The sequence below is a fragment of the Sinocyclocheilus anshuiensis genome, unplaced genomic scaffold (assembly GCF_001515605.1).
Source record: "Sinocyclocheilus anshuiensis isolate Anshui unplaced genomic scaffold, SAMN03320099.WGS_v1.1 scaffold1334, whole genome shotgun sequence".
Lineage (NCBI taxonomy): Eukaryota > Metazoa > Chordata > Actinopteri > Cypriniformes > Cyprinidae > Sinocyclocheilus > Sinocyclocheilus anshuiensis.
In genome coordinates this window covers 65,932-78,766 of record NW_015554145.1, presented here as the reverse complement: position 1 = coordinate 78,766, position 12,835 = coordinate 65,932, and the positions used below count along the sequence as shown (strand labels likewise).

General features: G+C 34.6%; 1 pseudogene; it reads right to left on the bottom strand.

Moving 5' to 3' along the window:
* Positions 1 to 6,344: 6,344 nt before the first annotated feature.
* LOC107670559 (cilia- and flagella-associated protein 58-like) overlaps positions 6,345 to 12,835 on the bottom strand; it is a 56,883-nt pseudogene continuing 50,392 nt past the window's right edge.

Genomic DNA, 12,835 nt, shown 5'->3' with positions numbered 1-12,835 from the left:
TCTCTCTCTCAATAAAAACAGGGGGAATGGAGAGGGAAAAAAGTTCGAGAGCAGTAGAACACGTACTAATGCTCATGTAAGAGCTGTTTTAATTGACGTGAAGTGCACGTAAGGGTAACGCCATGATTCAGGCTGAGTTAGCCAGACATCATTTATTTTGGAGTATAGGCTCTTTGAAATCATTTGAAATGGAAAGACCTCCTCATTACAGTAGACAAACACACAGCACAACAATTTGGTTCAAAGCTGGATCAAAGAAAAACGCAAACACACACTTTCATATCATTGGTCCATGCTCTTTATTGTTCATTCCACTCTGTGGTTTTAATCTTCTAATGAATATTTCAGGCAAAATGCAACAGAATTTAGTTCATTATGGCATAAATGATCATGGTCTCATTTACTGCAAAATTGATAAGTAAAAATCAGTACCATACTGTTCATGCAACAATATGAGCACTTCTGGAGTGCTACTTTAAAACTACTTTGAAAAAAGACGTAAAATGTCACACAGTGCCTCAAATGAAATGAATAATTTTTTGAACTACTTTATTTACATGAGCCATCTGAATTAACCTATGCACTAAAATTAATCTTAAGACTGAAAGGCTGATATCACTGGTCTATAATAGAGAACTGGATTGCTCATGAAGCTACCTCACCACTCAAAGGTTTATGCTTTCTAAGGTATGCATCTACAGTTGTGTTGTAATATTGTTTTTTATTCGTACAGTCGGCTACCTGCAAATGCTTCAACAATGCTTTCTTTAATAGCATGCATTTTGAAGCATTTTTTGATTCTAGTAATAGGCCATAGAATTTGAAGAGTCTTGAACAGTATGAAGTAAATGTTGCTCAATCAGGAAATAAAATACATGCATCATAACTTAATCAGAGAAATAACGCTGACTGCATATGGATATACAGACATGAAGCTTATATCCAAGATGACGCATGGCAGACTTCTAATTTCAATACAATAGTGCAATATAGTAAAAAAGAGGCTTGTATTTATTGTTTATTCAAATCAGTTTCTGTCACTAATACCAGATGTTCATGGTTTTCCTGCATTATTATGTACATGAAGACATATATTTGTGTTTGGTCAATTACCTGTGTCGTCAGTACGCAGCAGACAAACACCATCTTAACGATTTGAATATGTCACTTATCCTGCCCAAAAAGAAAATTAACATTATAGATAGCATCTGTAAGTAACAATTAATTAAAATAAATACTGTATATGCTAAAAACTAATCCTGTGCAACTGATAAGCTAATAATATGCAACTAATAATATGGGGGCCAAGGTTTTGGCTGTCAGTCAATGATGCTTTCTGTGAGTAGGGAATAGCAATATGGCCGCTCAAACACTTCTGGTGGCTTCACCGCCTGATTGCAGTTTAGAATTATATGAGTAATCCAGTCATTTATAGATCAGTGGCTAATATACATGCTTCCAATCACCACTGCATTTATGCACACAATGGACATTCAAAACAAACACAATGTAAAGCTTTGAATGCACTTTTCACAATTTGTTTATCACAGTAGCCGCAATCTCTATTAATTATTCTAGCAATTGTGCAGCCCTATAGTTCTACCTTTTTTTAAACTTCATTGGAAGGTCACAACTCTTATCAAAAGAATGCACATGTAATCTCTCATGTGTAATTGATCTCTCTTATAGCAGATTTAAGTGCCTTATGATGATACAGGATGACCTTGTGTGAAAAGTCTGAGCATGTATCTATGTATGATTTAAAATGGCATACATTATCATTATGCCCATGAGCCTTGATTGCAATCTCTTTTGAGAAGGAGAGTTCATTCGACTGTCATTATTAAGAAAATGGTTGCATTTACATTCCAATCATTCTCTGTCTCTGTTGAGTGGATGTTGGGAGGAGTTTCCTGAGCGCATCTGAATGCAGTTCTTATGGACCGGATGAGTTTTTGACCATCTTTATACAGCTTTATTTTTGATTGTATATAGCACAATTTAATTGCTAAGTTGCACAGAGGCAGATAACTATTTGTGACTGAATCACAAGCTTGTTGGCAAGAGTTCAGGGTCCCATGAGTTGACAAACTAACACAGCGATGTCAAGTCAATATTCCTGTAGCACCTTCCACTTCAGTAGGTGACAAAAACAGTGCAGCAACTCTCCTTAGGTCACTGTACAGAAATAGATGAACTCCCATCTGGATTTGTTAGGATCTTTTTGCAGCATCACTGATGCAGACTATTCTGAAATGTTTCAAGAATCTTTTCCTATGAGATTCCTGAATATCCCTCTATGAAGTGAGATCCATTCCTTTGAGATTCCAGGAAGTTTGTTCAAAAGTTTTTGGCCAATAGGATTGATTGATTGATTGATTGATTGGTTGGTTGGTTGGTTGGTTGGTTGGTTGGTTGATTTAAAAAATGAATACTTTATTCAGCAAGGATGCAGTAAACTGATCAAAAGAGAACGTAAAGAATATTCCACAAAAATATGAAGCATCACAACTTTTTTCAACATGGATGATAATTAGTAATTAGTAAATCTTAAGCACCAAATCGGCATAGTAAAATGATTTCAAAAAGATCATGTGAGACTGAAGGAGTAATTGTTGCTGAAAGTTCAGCTTTACAGACAGAGGAAATGGTTGCATTTTAAAATAAGTTATAATAGAAAACATTATTTAAAACGGTATAATTAATATTACCCAATATTACTGTTTTACTGTAATTTTCATTTATTTTGTTTTATTGATTTATTTGTTAATAAATGCAGCCATGGTGAGCAAGAGACTTCTCCTAAAAACATTAAACATCTTACTGACCCCAAATTTTTGAATGTTAGAAGCAATTGCATTATTTACTCATTCTCTTCCTTTCTGTGGATCACAAAAGGAGATTTTTACACAGTTCTTGGTATACAATAACAATAGAAAGCATGTCCATCAAGCTTGAAAGCAGACCAAAAATAAGAGATACCATAACCATAAACGATTCTGGTAACACTTTAGATTTGGGAACCCATATTCACTATTAACTAAGAGTTTTCCCTCAATAAACTTGTAAATTGCTGCTTATTAATAGTTAATAAGGTAGTTGTAAAGTTTAGGATTAAGGGATCTAGAAGTTCATGGAGAATAAGGCATTAATATTTGCTTTAACTACTAATAAACAGTGAATATGCTAGTAATATGCATGCTAATGAGATTCACTAGAAACTCATATTCACTAGAAATGTGAAAGCAACCATTCCTTTTTAATGGAACTACAGTATTGAGCAAAGCTGGCTCTGCCTCATCAGGTGAACTAACAAAACATACTGAAAGCATTTCATAGGAGCCAATCACACAAAATGTGCAAATGCATTCCATATGCGTCATTTATGTAGCATTTGTACCACGAGTACCCTGTTTTTAAGATGATGTGTCAAGTTAAAAAGAGTTTTTAAAAAATGGTACAAAGAAGAAGAAAATAAATAAGAATAAATAAACACACCTTCTGTTCAGTTCTGTTGTGCTCAATCTAACTGCTCTAATGCAAGACCACATCCTACGGAAAGTGTTTTTTTTTTTTTTTTTTTTTTTTTTTTTTGTTGCATTCCTCATTTGTAAGTCACTTTGGATGAATGTATAAATGTAAACATTAAAGCATGTTAGTTCCTCATGAGACTTTCTTTTCATGGACTTCTCCCAGAAACCCGTAAGCCTAAAGGAAATATTGCTTCACACCCAGGCACTGATATGCTACAGTCAGCGTCTTTGAGGGAACTATACTGCACTGATGACAGTAATAATGACTAAAATTTGCCACCTGTTTACCATAGAGGCTTGTATATCAGCAGAGATCTTGGCATCCAAGCTCGGCATCAAGTCAACCCATCTGGCACAGCGGCTGCTGACTAGTCTCTCTGAAACCTTACCGCTAGCTCACTGATTCTCACATATGTTTCAGAGTATAGGAAGGACAATGACACGTGTATGTTTTCCGTTAAAGAGTTAAGGGTGCTACAGGGACATGGCTGATTTGAAGAGAGATGTGACTGCTCACGTTTTAGCAGATAAATGCTTTTTGAAGCAAAAATGCTCTCTAAATTGAGAATGCCAATCCAACTGCAGCCGACTAGAGAGTAGCAAATTATAGTTCATGGAAGTGACATAAATTAAAGTCTATGGGTTAATAAAAAAAAGAACAAGCTCATTAGTTTTCACAGAGCAACACACATTAGTTACATTCTTGAATGAATCAGCCATTTGATCTAATCATATGAGTGAATGGACCAACAAGTCACTCGTAAAGACAGCTGCTTGTTTTGTTCTGAAATGAATCGAAGATTTCAATGAATCATTTGAATTAATCAAAAAGTCACTTATTGTTCTTCAGTAAATCAGAGTTGTGAACAGATCATTTGAGTGAATGATTCAATGACTCACTCATGAAGACATTTGCTGCATTCAGAACCACATACTAGTACGCTACTCTTACTATTTGTGACCCTGGACCACAAAACCAGCCATAAGGGTCGATTTTTCGAAATTGAGATTTAGACATCATCTGAAAGCTGAATAAATAAGCTTTCCATTGATGTATGGTTTGTTAGGATAGGACAATATTTGGCCGAGATACAACTATTTGAAAATCTGGAATCTGAGGGTGCAAAAAAATCAAAATACTGAGAAAATCGCCTTTAAAGTTGTCCAAATGAAGTCCTTAGCGAAGCATAATACAAATCAAAAATGAAGTTTTAATATATTTACAGTGGGAAATTTACAAAATATCTTCATGGAACATGATCTTTACTTAATATTTACGGTTATTCACTGTAAATTATACGGTCTTTTTCACTTCCAAAAATGGTATACTACCGTAAAATTAATGTCCAATACATGTAATGTCCAATACAGTTTTTCACCGTATATAGTAGGGGAATTTACCGTTAACCATTTAACAGGTTTTTACTGTAACATTTTTACAGTCTTTTACCGTTAAATTCACGGTCATTTTTTACAGTGTAGAGCTGTGAACGAACCATTAGAGTGAATGATTCAAAGACTCACTCATAAAGCTCATAAAGACAGGTTAAAGTTAGAACTGCATATTCTGTCAAATAGTTATATGGCAGAAACAGTAAGAGTAGTATGTGATTCTGAATTCAGCTGTAGTCACTTATTTCTGTCATGAATCAATCAGAGCTGTGAAAAAATTATTTGAGTCATTTGCTTGTTTTGTTCTTGAATAAATGATTAAACAATTCAATGACTTGCTCCTAAACACAGTTTTGTTGTTCCTGAATCAGTGTTTTTGAATAAATCAGCCACTTGTTTTCACTTCTTTTTAAACGTTTGAATGTATATAGAGATTTTTGATCATTTAAGTGGTTGATAAAGATCTCTGAAATGTAACAAAAAAAGAAGAAGAAACTTTCTTTCTGTGTCTGTCTCTCTGGAGAAAACCTTTGGTTAAATTAATTAAATAATTTTGGGCCGATGGAAATTTCAGTACATAATTCAGACTCTGACTCACTGAATATTTAGTGATTTTGCATTGGCTTGAGAGATGGAGGAGAATGTGAGGTCATCACCACCCCTCGTGTTACTAAAATAACCAACAGAGGGTTAGTAAAACCCATATAGATCTGGTTTGACTTTAGTTGTGAGACCTGCCAGTGTTTTCAAGCATTCCCTCATTTTCCACAGCGTGCTGTTGTCACCTCCTTTTCACTCAGCGAAGAACTCCATTAAAAGTTATTTTTATCACACGTCTTTTGTGGCCGAAAAAAGTGACTGTTATTGAGAGTGGTGAATTACAGCTTTTGAAAACATCAACAAACATCTGGCGGGGGGTCAATAATACTGACGAGCATTATCTGACAAGCACTCAATTAGCTCCGTCTCTTTGTGCTGTATGTACCTGTGATTGAGGCACAATCATTATGTCATTATACCTCTAAAGAGTACATGAGAGTTGCAGAAAAGTGATCAAACAACTTCTTCCATGATGTTTTAGAACAATAGATGTTAAAAAAAATAAACTAATAGGTGTATATAAGTATGACGGTGAATCATAAAGTGGTTCAAAAGGGCAACAAAAGTGATTCACTTACACAACATTAACCCAGATTACTTTCATAACACCAGCATATTACAGTCCACATGAACCGTAAACAGCTTTCACACCAACCAAGCGAATCGACCTCTAACGTCAAGCATGCTTTAGTGTGAAACTGCTCTAACCCTACTCTTAGTGTGCAAAGTCAAACCGAAACACTTCCATATGCGGACAGATTCTTTGCAAAGAAATGACATACTGCAGCAACTACACCCCCGTGTGTTACCTGAGGTCCTTCACATTAGAGACGTCTTGTTGAGGATGTTCTTTTCTCATCTTTGCTTCTTGATCTCTAGCTTCAGGAGTCTGACATCCTCCAGTCTTTCATTGTACTGAATATCACCCTTGTTCATGATGGACTGCTGGATTTTGATCTTTTCGTACAGTAATGCCAGTGCCTCGTTTCTCTTCATCAACTGCATCCCCAAGAGGTCACGCTCATTTCTCACCTTGTAAATGAACACATAAACATATGTGCAATCAATACACAAATGTAGATAAAAGACAACATACTAAAAAATATATATCAGTAGTCAATGCAAAAAACAGTGATATTAGCTAATAAATACATTCCTTTCATTTTATACCAGCTTGGTACTGAATTTCTGGTACTTTTAACACCTCTTCAAGCATCTGTGAGAAAACCATCAGAAGTACTTTCACTTCTGACTGAGGTGAGACGATATATAATAATAATAAAAAGCAGGCCTATGAAGGACCGTACAAGCATTAATTCATTCTGGTGCTCTCACACACTTATATACTCTTTTCACATACAAATATTTCTATTCTCACACACTTACATTCTCCTTTCACATACATACATTTTTGCTCTCATAGTCACATATTTTAGTGCACACATTCATCCATTTTCCTCTTATATTCATAGGTATTTACACACACATTTATACATTTTGCTCTTATGCAAATGTACTCAAAGTATACATTTAATATTATAAATAACAGAATAAAAAATTAAAATCATTTAATATTATAAAAATTAAATTAAAAATTAAAAATTAAAAAACTGTACTTGAAAAGAAAACAGGATGACTTTGAATAGCATAATTGTATTGTTGTGTTAGGATGAGCTGAGCAAGTATTCCATATCTATTTCCTGGTTTGAGAGTGAGTTCCTGTTTAAAGAGGAAGTAATGGATACCAAAAAACAAAAGAAAAAAAGATGAGACATGCATGCATATGAGTGTGAAGTATATATACATGTGAAAGTGACAATATATGTACGTGAGTTATAATGTAGGTATGTAAGAATAAAGAATGCATAAGTGCATGAAAGTCAGAATGCATGTATGTGCTGAAAATTAAAGTTCATATATATGTAAGCAGAAACATATGTATGTGAAACAAGAATGTATGTGTGTGAGAGTAAATATATGAATATCAAAGGACATTGTATGTTTGTGAGAGTAGAAATATAGGTATGCGAAAGGAGAAAGTAAGTGTGTGAGAGCGCCAGAATGAATTATGGCTTGTACGGCCCCTCATACAGGCCAGTGTAAAGTCTCTGCAAAGATTTGATGACTCAGCAATGCTGGTCTTTTCAGGATAATAGCAAAAAACTTCATGCAATTTGACAAATGTTGTGAAGGTTTGGTAAAATGTCTTATAAAGAAGTTTTAGGGTCTTTTACTTAGAGGTGTTACTTCAATGGATTTCAATAAAACGTCGGGGGGAAAAAACTGGAAGGCCATATACAATATATTTGTGTGTGTGTGTGTGTGTGTGTGTTACTCTACACACCATATATACTAAAAGGATGTTATGTAAAATGGTAAATTGACATTCTTTCTGAACTTTCACTAAACTACACCGTATGCACAAAATTCTGCAATGCAGAAATGTACAGCTATATGTGTATTGTATGGTATGTGCATGGTAGTTGTTGCATGACAGACAGTATACAATATGGTTTGGAGAGCTCAGGGATGTACAGACAATGAAGCTTTATTAATGTGCGTGGATAGCCAGAAGAGTGTGGAAGCTGGTGTCAGCAGAGGCAATTTGGACAGAATGCCCTTTGAATGGGTTAACCTTTACCAAAGAACCAATGTCAGCAATGTACAGCTGCAGATATTAACATTACATTCACTTTATGATCTCTAATAGTGACCCAACTGACTTATCAAAGATACTGTAAAATATCCTATTACTGAATTTGTTAAAAATGTAGTTATGCAGCTTTTTCCATAAAAACTAATATTCAAGCCTACATTTAAAGCTATATACACATCTAAATTTAATTCAGCTAAAAGACAAACAAGGATATCCGAGAAAAGTCATCTTTCTACTAATATTGGTTTCATACATTTATGAAAGGTTATAAACAATTATGATTTACTTTCTCTTTAAATGTAAAATGTAATAGCATATTTTCTCTATGCCTTGAGTCTACGTGAGTGTATATATTTTAAATAAGTAAAAAAATACACAATATTAAACACATTTTCTAGGTAAACACTATTTAGTACAAATGATTATAATTTTTAAATCTTGAATACCATGATGTTTTAATGGGGTTGTTGAATGTATTTATCAGAAACCTGAATTAATATTGTCATGTCATGAAAAGGCAAACTTTAAAAACACTTCTGACTTTGATACACAAAGATAACGTCAACATTTTCTAAAATATTATTTATATAAAACAAAACAACTTCACTACTTTCTTAAAAGATATATTAATAAAAGATTATGGCAAAATTATATATTTTTTTTAAAGGACTTTTAGCTTTTAATTAAGCTTTTTTCCTTAAAAACATTCTCCAGACATCACCTAGACATTTTAGACCAAGCCTCCCCAAAGAATATAAAACAAAACTTTAAATGAGTAACTGAAAATATGTTCATCATAAGATGCATATTCAGGTTGCTGTCTGTATAAATATATATATATATATATAGCGCTAAATGTTTCAAAATGCCAAGACCAGTTTAGGCCTCCCCAGTGACTCAATTTCCTTTTGCTATTTTAAAGAGAGGTTGACCCTGTTCCCGCTGGACTTCCTCAGAAGTGAGATTCCAGATCTAATGACTTTTGAGTGAACCTAGATTACTGTCTCTTTCATAGTTAGCGGAAACAGCCTATTGAAGAAGGAACACAAGGACATGCAGACACTCCCTGAAACCTTCCACCTGTCTGTACCTGATCAAGCTCTTTTTTCTGCTGGATCCTCTCAGCATCAGCCTCTGCTATGATCTTCAGCAGCTCGCGTTCTTCTGCCTCCTGTTTCTCAATGAACTGCTTCGTCTCCTGAGCCTGTTGCCTCATCTTCTGTAGCTCCGCCTGTAGGAACAAGACAATCAATGCAAAAGAGAACAGAAAAAAATTAAAAACATAACTGAGAAATGATCTCTCTATAGGGTTTGTGAGTTAGTGAAAAGCTGGAAGACTTTCCAAATGTATAAAAGCAATACAATTTTAGAAAGGAAAATTTAAGAGAGAGATGAAAAAAAAGAATTAGGCTGATTCAAATTATGAATAAAACTGCCATTGTGTGAATAATATGTAATCATGTTATCTATAAACAAAGTAATCTGATTATCAGCATTTTTAAATGTATTATAACCTAATTACAGGTACTTAATTTTTTGAATCTGATTATGTTATCCAGATTACATGTAATCACTTAATACCCAGCACTGCATAAAGTGATTACATGCATTAAATGATCTACATTGTATTGTAAATTCTATATATCAGATTTTTTTTTATGTATATATTCTCTTCTCTCAAGATTCAATATTAAAATGCACTTTACTGACATGATAAACTGGTTTACGTTGAAAAAGCATTAGTAAACATTACACATACATGCACAATAGATGCTCTTTATACTGGTTTGCATAAGGAGGATGGAATATGTTGCTGATTTATGTGTAGTGCGTGAGGTTCAAAAGTGCAGTTGTGTTTCCATCTCATTTTATGTGCAGCAGGAGCACAGCGTGTGCTCCTTCAGCAGCGAGGACTGTCTGCGTCTGGCTTTCTTTGTGTCTATAGGCTATGTTTGCTGAGTCTGTAAACAGTCAGGAGTTTAAGTTCAGGGTTGGCCATGGTAGTCAGGTATTATTTTATGGTGTATTATTCTATTACAATTTCCCTCATTTTGTTGTAATATCCGCCTGGAGTACAAAAGAAAACCTGAAATAAAAATGGACTCTAATTACTCTCCTATAAATGTCCCTGGTTTCATTATGTGCAATTCATCAGCGCATATTATTCTAAAGAAAACAATGTTTGTTAGTCATTCATCAAAATGTAATAATTTTCACTGCCACTTTAAAAAAGCTTTTTTTGCTGATGTAACCAAGGCAGAACGGGGATGATAACTTTAACTAGTAATAACAAAGCCTTCACTTGTTCACTTTTTAAACCCCACCCTGCATTTTTTTTTTTCAGATGAATACACAATATTAAGAACAAATTGCATCAGCTTTAAGTAGTTTTTCATGATCATCTAATTTGGCTTAATTTAATTGTATTTATTTTTTTGCTCTGACTCGTGAGTACAAGGTTATTTTAAGGCCAATTCACATGTCACCGACAGACGGCAACAGAAATGTTCGTTAGGTTTTGTCTGATCAGTGTGTTACCATGTTGCCATTGGTCGGTGCTTATTTTTGCCACATGCTGAATTGTTGTTTGTCGGGTCTTGGAATGTCTGAGAAGTGACTTACTGTACTCAGTCAGTTCTCGGCATTGGTCTGCATCTGTCGGTGCAACGTGAATTGGCCTTTAGAGGTCACAGCCAAAATTTTGTTCTGCAAGTATTATCTGGTGTTTTATGCTGCATTTTTGCAGAATTCTGCCTGCAAAATCTATTGGATTTTTGTCTCATTCAAGGCTGGAATACACTACACGACATGCCCAGATTTTAAACCAATTTACGGTCTGAAGAAGTTGACGCTATTTGCTGAAAGTCAAAGCCAGTCTGCAGATTTGAGCTGACAGATTTCATAGAAAATCGTGTAGTGTATGATGGTCACAGACTCATTTTTTTAACCTTCAGTCGGAGGATATCACGAATGTTAGATATTTTGAGCTGATTTTAGAACACATTATTTTCATTTGTCATGCATCTCCTAGCAACAAGGCGTTCCTGCGTGAGTTTGTTGTGATCTGAACAACTTTAAAGGGGTCCTATTATGCTCTTTTACAAAGTATTGATTTTGTTTTGGGGGTGTACTAGAACAGGCTCTCATACTAGGTTGTTCGAAAAACACATTATTTTTCACATATTTTACATTATTACAACACCTCTCTCCCCAGTCTGGCATGAACGGCTCGATTAGTTCCTGTATCAAATGAAAGCCCGCCTTCTGAAATATGAAATGTGCTGTGATTGGTTAGCTGGGCCAATGTGTGTTGTGATTTGGCACCACTCGGCGCCTGGTCGGGAAATGTCATGCCCGTTGCCATAGCCGCCTGCGAGCTTCAGTGTAAATATTGCGTCAATATCAAATCAATTTGAGCGCGATTTAAACCCGGATGATTGTAACCACTTGGGAAACCACGGCTGCCTTGGGAAAGCTAGCGTGTCTCCGACATAGTGATAACACTCGTTGCCTTCTCTAGTGCAGCTCAACCAGGTCTCATTCCATTCGTCGATATTTGTGATATCACAAATCCCGGAAAATATGCGTTGTAGTCCAAACGAGTCGTTCTTTGTAGTTTTTGAAAAGTGATTTCTGTTAAATAAAATATCTCCTTTTGAAGTGGACTTTGAACTTTGTAACTTTGCAGATCTTGTTTATGCTCAAACAGCAACATTACATCCTAACTAAAGTTGAAAAAGTGAAAAAGCATAATAGGACCCCTTTAAAGTCTGGTAGTCTGTGATCCTCAGTTGTTTAGTGTATGATGGCCAGTTTTACCCCTGTGACTATTAGAAAGTGTATGATGTCCAGTGTTTTAAAATCTGTTCAGATTTTAAAAGTCGTCTAGTGTATTCCAGCCTTTAGTAAATTCTAAAAATTCTAAAACTCAAAGTAAATTAATTTAATCGGTTAATTAAAATGAATCCATTAATTTAGTCAGATTCTGATTGGGATGTCAGTTTTGATATTCCATTTGTAGGCAAACAAGGCTCTTGTGTCTTGTCCCTCAAGTAATTCATTGCCTGATATTTCAATGTTCAATAGTGTAGTTTTTTGCACGGGTTGACAATAAAACAGCATTTCAGAAGTCAATACCAGTGAAACAAACATTTTAATACCACAGACAAAGCAACTGAACACATGTATATCTTAATAAAGAACTTATTAATATTATTATTATTTTTCTATATATCTATATATTAGTAATTATTTAGTAATTTGTCTATATTAGTAATTTATCTATATATATTATATCTATATACCTGCATATCTAATCTATATATTAGTATTTTATTTTTTTTATTTATATATATATATATATATATATATACACATATAATATCCATGGTTTCTTAATCTCACTTTTGCAAACAAAACAAAACAAGACAAGACAAGATAAGGTGATGAGATGAGATGAGATGAGATAAGATCTCTCTAATAAAAAAGGGCGTCTGCCATGATTGGCACAGCTGTGTATGGGTTTTTCTGATACAGCTGCGGAATCGCTATCAAGAGATTTCGAATGCACAATTTTTAAAACTTGGGGGGAAGTCGTGGCCTAATGGTTAGAGAGTCGGACTCATAACCCAAAGGTTGTGGGTTCGAGTCTCGT